Source organism: Bubalus kerabau, chromosome 4 (genome assembly GCF_029407905.1).
Source record: "Bubalus kerabau isolate K-KA32 ecotype Philippines breed swamp buffalo chromosome 4, PCC_UOA_SB_1v2, whole genome shotgun sequence".
Classification (NCBI taxonomy): Eukaryota; Metazoa; Chordata; class Mammalia; order Artiodactyla; family Bovidae; genus Bubalus; species Bubalus kerabau.
Window position 1 is genome coordinate 160,813,723 of NC_073627.1, and position 15,601 is coordinate 160,829,323.

A 15,601-nucleotide genomic window follows, 5' to 3' on the forward strand; every position below is an offset into this window, starting at 1 on the left:
CCTCACCAAACCTTAAGGCTCTTCAGTTGCTATGGGAAAATCTTTGACTATGGGTCACAGTTTAATCCAGAGAGTATAAGAAATTAAGTTTAGAGCCTCTTGATTCTCGGATAGCTTAATTTTAAAGTGACAGGTTCTGACAATTCAGAGAAAATGGCTGTGGGGAACATTTTGGAGCAAAGGAGGAGCTTGGCAATAGAAGCTGAATGGAGAAACTGAAGGCCTAGTGGAGAGGTAAGCTACATAGAAGAGAAGGAGGAAAATGGAACAGAAGGCAGAATCTGGCTACAAAAAGCCACGGAAGACAAGATGGCAACAGAGGCAGGGCCTGAGGCGTCAGAAGCCATTTTATCTTTCTTCAATCATTTTATATAATTTTAAAATCTTTACACAGAACAATTTTATACTGCTGATAACATTGGGAAGTTTCAAAATATCAATCAAAATAAGCATTTCACTCAGTTTTGAAAATGTTTGAGCTGTTTTAGTCCAATTTGGTTTTAAGGAAATTAGTTTGGGAAATTCAAAATTTCCCCATAATGGCCACTGATATTCTAAATAGCCTTTGGTCAGGTTGGTCCATTTAGTTAGAAGCATGAGAGAGAAACTTGATTTTTAAACTTAAAATCAAATCTGCCAGAGACGCTATGGGGGGTAGCCTCAAAATACTCAGATAATGGGATTTTACTTTTTAGGGATATTTTTACTGGAGTAAAGAACAATTTTCAAACACCTTAAATGGTTTACAGCCCAAATAGCTCAGTTCAAACAACTTGCAAGTCAGTCCCAACCAGTCTTCAGAGGACTGCTCGGTCCCAGAGGAGCCAGGCCAAAGATGTTTTCTAGCCAGTCTCCAGAGGACAGCTCTTCCAAAGAAATCAGCTGAATGCTGAAAAACCCAACACTGTTTCAAAGAAACAACCTGTGATCCTGGAGGAATGGATTGAGGTTATCCAGCTTCAGTAAAAGTGTCTGACCTCAAAATCAGACCAAAGTGCCAAACGAATACTCACATACAGAACAAGGCCTTAACCAACAGATGAAATCTTTAAATAGATCCCAAATAAAGCCTGGAGAGCTTCAAATACAGGAAGGGCATGATCTCAGACCCAGAAGACATACTTTCAAACACCGGGGTTAGTGAGAAAGCAGTGAACAACAGTAAACTCTATTGTGGGTACCTCACCTATTTTGCTCAACAGCCTTGAAGCTTCTCTAGCCCCTGTGCAGGCCACCAAAATGTTGATTTAAAACAAACAGACTGCCAGATATTTCTTCAGGAAAAAAAAAAAAAAGTTTAATTTTGAATCAACAGAGAATTTGGGGTCTGCAAACATGGCAAGCTACATATAAGCCCCTGCATTGCAAGGGAAGGAGAGCACTTTTATGGAAGGAAGAGGAAATTGTGAGGACTGCAGTCCACAAAGAGCCCTTGGTTTTTCATTGGCCCAGTTCTTGCAACAAAAGAAAAGGAGTCTGTCTTCTTCCTCTTGGGCTCTGCTTTCATCACTGTGCATGGGATCTCCCCTCTCTGGTCTCCCAACTCTATCTAATTGAGGTTTTGTTTATTAATAAATCATTGTTTATAACTGAGACCTCCACTCCTGTAATAAAAGACAGATTAGCAGGAGAGAAACAGACAGAAGTTTAATTATATGCATATCCCCTGTGTACATGAATGAATATCCTCTGTGTACTTAGGAAAACTGAATAACTCTCAGAAATGGTCTGAACCACCACCTTACACACCACCTCCAGCTAAAGCAAAAGGTGTTGGTAGGAGGAGCCAGTTATGGGAGGTTATCAAGAAAATCACAATCAACATAGGCAGATATGTCTTTGGCTTCTCCATTGATAAGTTTCTAAAGATTTAGTCATTCTTCTCAGTACAGAGAAGGGTATACCCACACAAATGGAGTTTTTCCTTATAAATACAAGTTTCTCTTACAAAAGCGTAACTTTTAATGGATTTTCAGAACTTCTCATGGGTCTGGACTTTCATAAAAATAACCAACCCCAAATAATCTTATGCCAAAGAGGCATTTTGAAGGGTACAAATTCTGCTCTCCTTCAATCTTGTTGTTGTTGCTGTTCAATTGCTAAGTTGTATCCAACCTGTGACCCCATGAACTGCCAGGCTTCCCTGTCCTTTACTATCTCCCAGAGTTTGCTCAAATTCATATCCATTGAGCAAATGATGTCATCCAACCATCTCATCCTCTGTTGTCCCCTTCTCCTCCTACCTTCAATCTTACCCAGGATCAGAGTCTTTTTCCAATGAGTCAGTTCTTCACAACAGGTGGCCAAAGTATTGGAGCTTCAGCTTTAACACCAGTCCTTCCAATGATTAGTCAGGGTTGATTTCCTTTAGGATTGAGTGGTTTTATCTCCTTGCTATCCAAGGGACTTTGAAGAGTCTCCTCCAGTACCACAGTTCAAAAGCATCAATCTTAAACATGATTAAAAAAAAGTTTATTCTTATTCATATTAGAAGAAATGCAAATAAAAACTACACTGAGATGCAGTTTTTCAGGTTGGCAAAAGTACATTAATGTATTAGAGTGCGGAGAAACAGAAATTCTCTGAAGATCAGTGAAAGTATATAAATTGTTAAACATTTATGGAAAAAAAAATATATTAAGATGATAAGTATATATACCATTTTACCTAACAATTTTGTTTCTAATTTTCTTTTATTCTACTGATATTTTCAGCTATGTAAGAAATTACATATGTATAAGATTTATATTGCAGAATTTATTATAATAATAAAAGAATAGAAGCAATATAAATATTTACTAATAGAGGGTTACTTAAATTATTGTACATATATCCATACAATGAAAATCAGTGTAGCTATTAAAAAGATTGAGGAAGTACTTCATTAAAAACAAACTCTCTAAGATATATTGTTGAGTGAAAGAAAATCAAGGCAGAGGACAGTATGTACGGTATGCTGACTTTGTATATAAGTGTATTAGGGAAAGAATACATATATGTCTAACCACAGAATACCACTGAGAGCAAATTTAAGATACTATAATATTGGTTGTCTCTAAGAGAGATAAAATGTGTGGCTGACAAAAGAGATTTTAATATTAAACCATATGAATGTATTCTATTTAAAAGTAAGTAAATAAGATTTATCTGAAGTAAAAGTTTACACAAGATTATATAATTTCAATTTTTTCCAAAAAAAATGAATAATGTAAATTATCTAGATCTTTGTAAGTTGAGATGCCTAGAGTTGATACCAGTACCAAAAAACATTCCTAATATCCATATATTTGTTTCCAGATACCATCCTACAGTAAAATGCAAATAGTTTTGCTTAGGGAAAAAAGCCAATTCTAGGACTGGACCAGGGAAAATAAAAGGTGAGTGTAGGTCATAGATCATCTTGTAGTACCAGAAGTGCTAAAAAACAAAACAAAACAAAAACCTGAGACATCTTAAAGGAACACAGGATCCAACCTGGAAGAGCATCTAATGGCCAAAACTGGAATTTGTGCAATAAGTAATATAATATTGGATTATACCACAAAATGTAAAATAATATCCATGAATCTTTGCTGGCATAAAAAAATGACTAAATAAATAAATGGAGCAGAAATTAATCTTCCTTACATAAGAATTCCAAAATAATATATGCAGATATTCACTCCTCCAGGAGTGGAACTTAAATACTACCCTTACCCTAAGGGTGGGCTAGACTTCCAAAAGGTGGCTGTCTTCCAAAAGAACAGAATAAAGAGAGAAGAAATAACAACTTTCAGTGGAGAAACCTAATAAACACAGATACTTGATTCAACCAAGTCATGAAGATTGACATCATCATTTTGGTCACATCAATATATACTCCCCTATCATGTAATAGAAGAACACTACATCTCTGAGTTGTTTTTTTTTTTTTTTTCTTTTTCCTCCAAATTCTTAACCCAAGTCTAATCATGAGAAAAATATCAGGAAAATACAAACTAGGGGACATTCAATTAGATGCTACTAAATGGCTACCCACTCCAGTACCCTTGCCTGGAAAATCCCATAGATGGAGGGGCCTGATGGGCTGCAGTCCATGGGGTCGCTAGGAGTCAGACACGACTGAGTGACTTCACTTTATTTTTTCACTTTCATGCATTGGAGAAAGCAATGGCAACCCACTCCAGTGTTCTTGCCTGGAGAATCCCAGGGACGGGGGAGCCTGGTGGGCTGCCGTCTGTGGGGTCACACAGAGTCAGACACGACTGAAGCGACTTAGCCTCAGCAGCAGCAATCTTGAATACTGTGAAGGTCACAAAAACTAGGGAAGAGAGAAACTCTCATAGACTAGAGGAGACTGGGAAAATGTAACATGGTATCTGAATTGGATCCTAAAACATAAAGTGTACACTAATCTGGTAACATACAAATAATGTCTGGAATTCAGTTAGTAGTAATCCCTCAATTCTGGTCATTTCAACTGGAAAAAAGATGCTCAGAGGCTTCAGTTTATATATTTCAAAGGTTATTTCCTAGTCACAGTTGTGCCTGGACAAAACAAGGGAAAAGACTCTGGTATTAGTCTTCTGTTCTCATTGCTCTCCTTTCCTCCACCATTTCCACCAATTCTCCCATACTGGTCTCTGTGACTCATTTCCTTACATGAGATGATGAGAAATAAGGACAGCATTGTTCAGAGGCACAGCTCAGGGACTGGGATGACCCAGAGGGATGGAATGGGGAGGGAGGAGGGAGGAGGGTTCAGGATGGGGAACACATGTATACCTGTGGTGGATTCATGTTGATATATGGCAAAACCAATACAATATTGTAAAGTTAAAAAATAAAATAAAATTAAAAAAAAAATGTGTGGAGAAAAAAGTAATTTATTCTGATCAAATGTAGTGAAACTTGATCAGTTTGTTCACCATTGGCTCTTTCCCTGGAACATCCATTCGCAGGTAGATTTTCATTCATAGATAGATGTGTTAATTCATGAGAAAGCAGGAAAATGGCCAAAATGTACTTTTAAGAAGAAGATTACATCCACAACCATTTCTATAGGAATATATAGGTAAAGGGAGTAACAATATACTTTCAAATAGAAAAATACAAAGTCTAAATGAGAAAGCCAATTCTATAAAGGAATTTATATTTTAAAAAATTTAATTTTCTTTAAAGAGAATTAGTGAACTACTGAAAATTCTACATTAGGTTTATGTATACAAAGCACATATCCAGTGCGCTCAATCTGCTATTAGAGATAAACCTAATGAAATTTTCATTTGAAGCTGTGCTATATTATGCTTGAAGTAAAATAATTTCTTCAACTGTTAATGTTCCATCTATGAAAAAGTGAACTAAAATACCTCAATCTACTGATATCTTTTATGTAATCTTTTCCTTGCATTATTTTTTATGTCTTTAAAAGCTTAATTACAGCCAGCTTAACACAACCAACGGAGAAGGCAATGGCACCCCACTCCAGTACTTTTGCCTGGAAAATCCCATGGATGGAGGAGCCTGGTAGGCTGCAGTCCATGGGGTCACTAAGAATCGGACACGACTGAGCGACTTTGCTTTCACTTTTCACTTTCATGCATTGGAGAAGGAAATGGCAGCCCACTCCAGTGTTCTTGCCTGGAGAATCCCAGGGACGGGGGGGCCTGGTGGGCTGCCGTCTATGGGGTCGCACAGAGTCGGACACGACTGAAGTGACTTAGCATAGCATAGCATAGCACAACCAAACTATACATATGAAACTTTGGCAATATGTTTGTTTACATCAAATAACTTGGTCTTATTTGTGACTATTACTGTAATACATCTATAAACACTTGTATAAATAGAATTTGTATTTCTGATAAATTAGTTATATGCATATACAGTCACTACACTTCCATTTTTATGGATAAATAGCATGTTAAAAGGGGAAATTTTTTTCTCTTTTTCTCAGGATTTCTACTCTAAAATTCAGTCATGGTTGATAAGATGGTAATGAACACAAATTGCTTTTTTTTTTCTCTTCTGAAAAGAAATTTCAAGCTGCCTTAGACAGCCTTGTGAGTTAATGGATATATGAAACAGAGAAAGAAGGGGAAAAAAACAAAATGCAAAACAATCTGTGATAAGCTGACAGCTATTGGCTGGCTTGGCAACCAACAGCCAGGACAATTTCACAGAATATCAACAACATCAGATATTTTGTTCACTTCAGTTTAGTTCAGTTGCTCAATTGTGTCCAACTCTTTGTGACCCCATGGACTGCAGTACACCAGGCTTCCCTGTCCATCACCAACTCCCAGAGCTTATTCAAACTAATGTCCATCAATCAGTGATGCCATCCAACCATCTCATCCTCTGTCATCCCCTTCTCCTCCCACCTTCAATCTTTCCCAGAATCAGGGTCTTTTCCAATGAGTCAGTTCTTCACATCAGGTGGCCAGAGTATTGGAGTTTCAGCTTCAGCATCAGTCTTTCCAGTGAATATTCAGGACTGATTTCCTTTAGGATGGACTGGTTGGATCTCTTTGCTGTCCAAGGGACTCTCAAGAGTCTTTTCCAACACCACAGTTCAAAAGCATCAATTATTCCGTGCTCAGCTTTCTTTATACTCCAACTCTCACATCCATACATGACTGCTGGAAAAGCCAAAGCTTTGACTAGATGGAACTTTATTGACAAAGTAATGTCTCTGCTTTTCAATATGCTGTCTAGGTTGGTCATAACTTTTCTTCCAAGGAGCAAGTGTCTTTTAATTTCATGGCTGCAATCACCATCTGCAGTGATTTTCTAACCTCCCCCCACCCCCAAAAAAAAGTCTGTCACTGTTTCCATTGTTTCCCCATCTATTTGCCATGAAGTGATGGGACCAGATGCCATGATCTTAGTTTTCTGAATGTTGAGTTTTAAGCCAACTTTTTCAGTCTCCTCTTCCACTTTCATCAAGAGGCTCTTTAGTTCTTCTTCACTTTCTGCCATAGGGTGGTGTCATCTGCATATCTGAGGTTATTGATATTTCTCCCAGCAATCTTGATTCCAGCTTGTGCTTCTTCCAGCCCAGCGTTTCTCATGATGTACTCTGCATATAAGTTAAATAAGCAGGGTGACAATATACAGCTTTGACGTACTCCTTTCCAGATTTGGAAGCAGTCTGTTGTTCCATGTCCAGTTCTAACTGTTGCTTCTTGACCTGCATGCAGATTTCTCAGGATTTTGTTATTTTGTGGTTATTTTGTGACCCTGGTAAAACAAACATAAACGACGACACTGTGCAACCACACTCTTCTTTAAAACTAATGTGAGTGACTAACGCTTCTTTACCAATGACAGCCCTGCTTTATATCTCCCACCTCCTAAATTTAAATTAATAAGATATCCAGTGACCAAATAGCCTCCTTTTTGAAACTCTAATAAAAAACAGATACTAAATCACCCAGTGCAAACCCAAACCCTGTACAAGACCATCCAAGTTCCATTTCACTAGGATTATTATTATTCCTGTAGGATACAGTTTTCCTTGCTACAGCAAGTTAGTAAACCTAAACATGTTTTACTAAAAACCTGCTTTTGGTGTTCTTTGGGCACCAAGCTTTAATAAAACAAATGTAAAAGCTGTGGCAGAAAGTATTAGTAGGCAGAAAGTCTTGTTGTTGTTTGGTGGGATGGGGTGAATTGTTAGGTAATGTTTGTGCATGTTGACAATGGTGGGAAGAAAGAGGAACAAAGTTATGTGCAATGAATGAAGAAAAGTGAAAGACTGAGAGGCTCTGGTTTTGCTAGTCTTGGCTCTATTTTTCTTACCTGTATCATCCTAATCTTCATATGGCCCTATTTCCAATATTGCCTCTTCCTTCTCCTTCACTGTGAGTGAAAAACGAAAAGAATTGCATCAGCACTGTTGGCTGTTGTTAGGTCCTTTAATAACACCATTCTTTCTACCATCTAATTCTGAACCAGTTGAGAAATAGACACAAAAGTAAGACAGATCAGTATCAGAATAGGAGTTCTATTACTGATAAAGGATAGATTAGAGACAAGGACTAAAGGACATGACCACATTGGCTTACTAATACTCTCTTCTCACTCTCCCAGCCTACACCTTGGGACATCTTAACTGAGGAAAAGTTTTCTTTTCAGGGCATACATAAACAACTACTGAGGATTTCTTCTGTGTACTGGTACAAAATTTTAAATTGAGGAAGAGAGATCAGATTCCCAGTGCTTATAAATAGTCTCCACTCAGTTAGGAAATATGCACCATTGGTATCACCCAATAATCTAAGAACTTATTCCAAAATTACTTTAGTAGAGGTGTAAGCACATGGAAAATATGTGTAGTATATTATAGTATACCCCCTAAAACTCCCCAGTGATTTTTCATCTAATCCATTGAGTTTATTCATGAAACCTGTGATATACATGACTGTGACTATCTTCCTTAGGAAGGATAAGGAAAGCCTTGTTTCCACCTTCCTGTAACCACTTCTACAATATCAAGCATATTCTAACTCCAATGTCATGCTATATGTAAAGCTGAAAATTCACTCCCAACTCTAATTATGTCTGGGCACACTGTCTTATAAAAGATATCAGGGACTCTTCAGTGAAATAAAATCAATATACTCCAATAATAAAATACAACAGCATCAAGATATCCTTCATTCATGCTTAGTCACTTCAGTCATGTCTGACTTTTTGTGACCCTATGGACTGTAACCTGCCAGGCTCCTCTGTTCATGGGATTCTCCAGGAAAGAACACTGAAGTAGGTTGTCATACCCTTCTGCAGTGGATCTTCCCAACCCAGGAATCGAACCTACATCTCTTATGTCTCCAGCAGTGGCAGGCAGGTTTTTTACCATAGTGCCACCTGGGAAGCTCAAGATATCCTGAAGTTGCATATAAATGCCTCTCATTAATGAAGTTTCTGGAAGAACTTAAATTCAAATATAATTCCTCTGTGGTTAGGTACACAGATTCTGAAGTAGACTGCCTGACTTCAAATCTCTTATACTAACTAGTATAAGAACTAGTATCTTATAAAGTTAACTAACCTCTGTTTGCTTCAGTTTTCTCATACAACAAATGGGAATAATAATATTATTATTTACTCACAGACTTGTCATGAGAATTAAATGAATTAATATTTATAAAGATTTTAAAGATATCTCTGGAAGAAACGCTTTATAAAAATCAGTTATTATTTATCATTGTGGGTGGATACTCTGTTGCTCAGCCGTGTCTGACTCTTTGCAACTGCCTCTCTGTCCATGGGTTTCTCCAGGCAAGAATACTGGAGTGTCGTCATTGCCTCCTCCAGAGGATCTTCCCAACCCAGGGATCAAGCCTTCATCCTCTGTGACTCTTGCATTGGCAAGTAGATTCTCTACCACTGAACCACTTGGGAAACCCATTTATCATTGTACTTGTAATTTAAAGTCAACAATGTATGTTTAAGGCGAAAATAATAACTCCTTCCTCCACCCCCCTCCTAATTTCTTACTCAGCTAACTCAGTGTCAGCTAACATGGTTTTCAGTCTTCAGATGCTTGAGGAGACCCATTTAGTGGTCTCACCCTAGACATTTTTATTAGGAAGGCTTTTGCTTCCTAGTAAATAGGGTTTTAGTACCTTTGCAGTTAACTCATTACAGACCAAAGTCTCTGCTGTGCCTCACACTTGTTGTCAGCTTTTTTAAACTATAATTTATAAATAGCAAAACTCACAGATTTTAACTGTATAGTTTGATGAATCTTGTGGCCACCACCACAACCATGAAACAGTCATTTCCATTGCACCATAAAGTGCCTCCATGCCTCTTCTTAGTCAGTATCTTCTGCCCAACTTCTGGCTCCTGGCAGCTGCCAGTTTTCTTTCTATCATTATAGTTTTGCCTATTCTAGAGTTTTATATAAATGGAAGCATTGTATAGTATTTCTCCTGGGCTTATTTCACTTAGCAGAATGCTTTTGGGATTTGTCCACTTTGTTGCACTTCTCATTGGTTCATTTCTGCTTATTATTAACTAGTAACTCATTATATGGATGTACTGATCTTTTTCACATCATTGAAAAGGAAAATGATAGACTTTCTTAGGCAACTTGGATAATAGGACAAATATATTGAAAAATCCTGTCTGGCTGTTCTGAGAGCTGAGGGAATCAGTATCTAGGCGTACCCATAACCTATAACCCTCTTGTGAAAATAAATGCCTTGTCCATAGTGTCTACATTTCTGCCTGCATGCAATACACTCTAGTCCTGTACTGTATGCCTGTCTTCTATTAATACTGCTTATTCAAAAGCATTCTGCATCAGCACTTCACCGAACTGATTACAGATGCCTCCAAATAACCTTTTTTTCTACAGACACAGTTCCATCTGTCAGGAATTCCCTACCCTCCATTGTCAATCTATCAAACTCCTTCCTGCACATCCTTTACAGCTCAACTGAAATATCATGTTTCCTGCCCTATCTTTCCTGATCTCTCTGAATAGAATTAATTACTTCTTTCTTGATGTCCTCAAAGCACCATGTATATAACTCTACTATATCACTTTTAATAACAATTTATGACCAATAAATCAGGTACATCTCTACTATGGAAAAAGTGTTGTTCAAGATTGTTTCCCCAACTGTAAGTTCAGTGATCAACAACAAACTGGATAGTCAATAAATGTTTATTTAATGAAAGAAAGAAATGAAAGTGCCCTCCTGTTGATACACATTCACCATAAATAATGTAAGTGCACGAATACAACTCATTGCTCTAATTGCCTGGAAATCTACTTCTTTGCACCCTACTGGTTTTTTTGGTAGGACAGAGAAATCTGTTAATGCTCTGATAAATCTTGCTGAATTTTAAGAAAACAACTGCTATCCACTGAAAAGTGCACTTAATTATTCCCAGTGCATAGAAGCTCCTGTGACATGACTAGCAAAAACTTCCTGGCCCATTAGACAGGAAGGATGCATTTTCGTAATTAAAATGTGACCCATGCTGTCTCCTGCTGCCAGACTTCCTTGAGTAGTCACTAGAGATGAAATTCTAATTATGACATTTGAAGAAATAAAATTCTCTAGGGAAAGCAGCCTCCAAAGACAGACTGTGTGTCGACAGCTGTTGTGGAAATTACTTATTTTAACCTTTGCCATAAAAATTGTAAAACTGATCCAGCTCCTTCTCTGTGGCAGACATTTGGCGAGATGAATTTGTAGGTGTGTTTAGGGGATTAGCCTAAAGCCAAGACAGCATCATTTTGTAACAGAAGTTTCATTAAAGTTTCTTAAATTTCAGTGAACTTCTGTTCAGGAAGTCTTTTTAAATTCTGATGAGCTGACATTTGAATGTTTCTGTAGCAGATGGCTATCAGCTAAAGAAGTACACAATATTTTATTCTCACTAGATAAAACCAAATTTGAAGTATATGGTAGATTTTTAAAAATTAAAACCTTAGAAGCTTGGGTTATAGATTTCATATATTAAAAATTGAGAAATTCAAACTGACTAGGACTTAGAATCAAGTTTCCAGGTATATTGGTTTTTTCACTTCAAACATGCCAACAGAAGCAAGATTGTTCAAGAAACCTATATTATAGCCATTTATAACATATCTAAAAATATTGCATTTAATCAAATGCTATTTACTAGTTGTCTACATAGTAATGGCACAATAAACTGAGAGTAGATGTAACAATCAATTGTTGTTCGGTCTCTAAGTCGTATCTGACTCTGAGACTCCATGGACTGCAGCATGCCAGGCTTCCCTATCCTTCAGTTCAGTTTAGTTCAGTCACTCAGTCATGTCCAACTCTGCAATCCAATGGACTGCAGCACACCAGGCCTCCCTGTCCATCACCAACTCCCGGAGTTTACCCAAACTCATGCCCACTGAATCAGTTATGCCATCCAACCATCTCATCCTCTGTCTTGCCCTTCACCTCCTGTCTTCAATCTTTCCCAGCATCAGGGTCTTTTCAAATGAGTCAGCTCTTTGCATCAGGTGGCCAAAATTTTGGAGTTTCAGCTTCAACATCAGTCCTTCCAATGAACATTCAAGACTGATTTCCTTTAGAATAGATTTTTTGGATCTCCTTGCAGTCCAAGGGACTCTCAAAAGTGTTCTCCAACACCACAGTTCAAAAGCATCAATTCTTTGACTCTCAGCTTTCTTCACAATCCAACTCTCACAACCATACATGACTACTGGAAAAACCATAGCCTTGACTAGATGGACCTTTGTTGGCAAAGTAATGTCTCTTCTTTTTAATATGCTGTCTAGGTTGGTCATAACTTTTCTTCCAAGGAGTAAGCATCTTTTAATTTCATGGCTGCAATCACCATCTGCAGTGATTTTGGAGCCCCCCCCAAAAAACCAAGTCTGCCACTGTTTCCACTGTTTCTCCATCTATTTGCCATGAAGTGATAGGATTCCATAGTCTTAGTTTTCTGAACGTTGAGCTTTAAGCCAACTTTTTCACTCTCCTCTTTCACTTTCATCAAGAGGCTCTTTTGTTCTTCTTCACTTTCTGCCATAAGGGTGGTGTCATCTGCGTATCTGAGATATGCCTTCACTATCTACCGAAGTTTGCTCAAATTCATGTCCATTGAGTCAGTGATACTATCTAACCATCTCATCCTCTGCCACCCTCTTCTCCTTTTGCCTTCAATCTTTCCCAGCATTATTCTTCTATAAATCCCTATTCAAGGATCTCTCCCTTAAAATAAATTGCTAGTCCATGCTGGGTATTCTACATTCTGAAAAAGATTTAGAAAAATTTGTCAGGGTGCCTGACCTAGAGGAATTTCAAAACCCTGGTGGAAAGATAGAGTTAATATACACAAGAATCACATATACCTAAAACAAAAAAGAAACATTTTTTTTAAATGCCTTGCCAAATCTTGGTATTTATGCATGATGACTCAGGATGAAGATTTTAAGTTCTTTACCCAAAGATATATCTAATTAGTAGCAAGGATTAAGAAGTGTTTATTTCTATTAGTTCTTCTCATCATGTTGTAATGCTATATGTATACTGTTGATTCTGCTTTTCTGACTGCACTCGGACTGATACACAATCTAAGCTTTTATAACAGCATGGCCTACACTTCTCCTAAAAATGCTTTTTTTTTCCATTTTATTGTGTTTTACCATCTTAGTAAAAGGCTAGACTTGAATATACTAAAGAACTTAAAGCTCTCCCTTTCAAAATGAACTTCTCACCAAAATAGAGAGCCATGATGCCTCATAAGCATCTGCCTCGCTCAACTGTATTATCATCAACCACTAGTAAATAACTCCAGACAAGTAAAGTGCTAGCTGTTTCAGAGCCTGATGAATAGCTTTATGGGCCCCTTCTCAGAGCTGTCATCTTTCTGACAGTTTGATTGAATACAGCTCTTGCAGCACACCAAGGGGAGCTGCCCACAAAGTGTGCCACATGCTTCTCAGTGCTTCTGGTGTTTCCAGGACAACACTGCAGTAAGAGACAGCAACCTGTTACTCTAAGGGTGAAGAAAATTCTAATCTAGAATATAATGTAAATTTTCTGTAAAAGATTCACATATCAAAAATCATCTCTTCACCCAACATGCATATCCCTATAGAATTAGATCACATCCATCCTCTAATCTAATCACCAAATAGTTATTCAGGAATGTTTCAACGCATTCCAGAGAAGCAATTAAAAATTTAAGAAGGGGAATAAGGCATTAAACAGCAGCTTCCTTTCAATTGAAAAGGTTATCTGTCAATCTTGGCTTGTTTTTTCTCTGCCTCTATATCAGGTCTTCATCATTCAATCTACTGGTGCCCCCACTTGCCCACAGACTCTTTCCTGCTGTGGTTTCTGTGCCATCCCTGACATATGCAAGAAGAAGATTAGTACCCTCAGTCTTCCACCATCCCTTTCCTGGTCTGGTCTGTTGTAGCTTGGATCAAACACCCACTGAGAGTCAGAATTCAATCTGCCAGCCAAGGTTGCTAGTTTACTCTACTTCTCTTTAGATATCATCACTAGCTATGAAATTTAGGATAAGTGTCCCCACAGGAAACTCTGAAGATCTTATTTGCCCTCTGAGTTAAAGCAGTATTCCTTTTGTTACTTTAATTATAAGGCTAAAGTTCTGTCCTAGTCCTTTCTCATAACGTCAAGCTAAGTACTTTATGCTAATAATTTCCAGCTGAATACTGTCTAGTATTTAGGCTCTAGTAACCCTGTCTCAGATTATATGCTCTGCCTTCCCAGGCACATACATTTCCAAGATGCTGTCCAATCCAGTAGTCCAGCCTCCAAGCTGGGTCCTGGTGAGAATGAACTCATGCATGTAAGCTTCTGAAATCTCAAGTGCTGAGCCTGCCTTTATTCTCTGCTACAGTTCTTTCACCTACCAGCACTATATGTGCTGGATTTGGACTTGAGAATTTTATGACAATTTAGACATTTGTGCTGCTGCTGCTGCTGCTGCTAAGTCGCTTCAGTCGTGTCCAACTCTCTGCGACCCCAGAGACAGCAGCCCACCAGGCTCCCCCGTCCCTGGGATTCTCCAGGCAAGAACACTGGAGTGGGTTGCTATTTCCTTCTCCAGTGCATGAAAGTGAAAAGTGAAAGTGAAAGTGAAGTCGTGTCCGACTCTAGCGACCCCATGGACTGCAGCCCACCAGGCTCCTCCATCCACGGGATTTTCCAGGCAAAAATACTGGAGTGGGGTGCCATTGCCTATAATTCCTCCAATCCTCTATTTCTGTGTTGCTGTGCACTCATGATTTGAGTTGACTCAAACCATGACTTCATTCTACAACTGAAGAGTTAAACTACTTTTAAAAGGCACAGGCAGAAGACCAATATGTAAAAAATCCACAATTTTAGGTTGGTATAATTCATATTCAGCACTATATCTCCTTTTTTTGACTATCTATGCACAATGCTAAGATCCACATATGACAGAGGAGACTTCCAAAGAGCCTATTAATATACAAAGCTCATATTTTCCAATCCATAGCAACCTAAAGTATAAACAGGGGCATGTTACCAAAACCATTTCTCTGGTTTCATCACCATCCTTTCCACAGGAATCTAATCTACACTCAAATACTTACCTTGCGGTCCAGGAAGTCCCCAGTAATATTCTTTTACTACAGTAGCATGTACTATTTTCCTCCTCCTCTTATCTAGGTCACCATGGTGCTATGCCTTGTCAATAATGATTCAAAAGGCCTGAGCCCTGTTACTGATGTCTTCTGGCATCACTGATACCAATGCCAACAAAAGTTCTAGATGTTTGTCCTGGGGTAGCCAATGATAGACATTAAGAGCATGTGTGTTGACTTTAAGTGTCACACCTGTTTTGTGCTTGCTCTAGTCAGTCTTATGTAGATCATCAACTTTTCTTTTTATTTTGGAAACACTCTCTTCTGCAAAGAAATGCCCCACCCCCAGAACTAAACATGAGTCCTGAAAGATTACACTTTCTTAAAAAGCATCCCTATCTCCTCATCCTCCATCTGCATGATAAGTTTGGTGCTGGGTACAATGCAAGTGAGCTCTCTACCTGGATTTTACAATTTGACACTAAATTAAGCAAGGGTCACCTTTTCCCAAGAAATAGGTGATGAGGCGCC

General features: G+C 38.2%; 1 long non-coding RNA gene across 2 annotated transcripts; it reads right to left on the reverse strand.

Annotated features, from left to right (window-relative positions):
• Positions 1-1,306: 1,306 nt before the first annotated feature.
• Positions 1,307-15,168, reverse strand: LOC129650566 (uncharacterized). 2 transcript variants are annotated; one of them, XR_008713833.1, is made up of 4 exons: positions 15,080-15,168; positions 7,783-7,929; positions 2,244-2,449; positions 1,307-1,604 (listed from the first exon to the last, which is right to left on the reverse strand). It is a non-coding gene; the product is annotated as an uncharacterized LOC129650566 (long non-coding RNA). The 2 variants fall into 2 exon arrangements; XR_008713832.1 differs by having other exon boundaries at positions 7,783-7,842; positions 15,080-15,155.
• Positions 15,169-15,601: the final 433 nt, after the last annotated feature.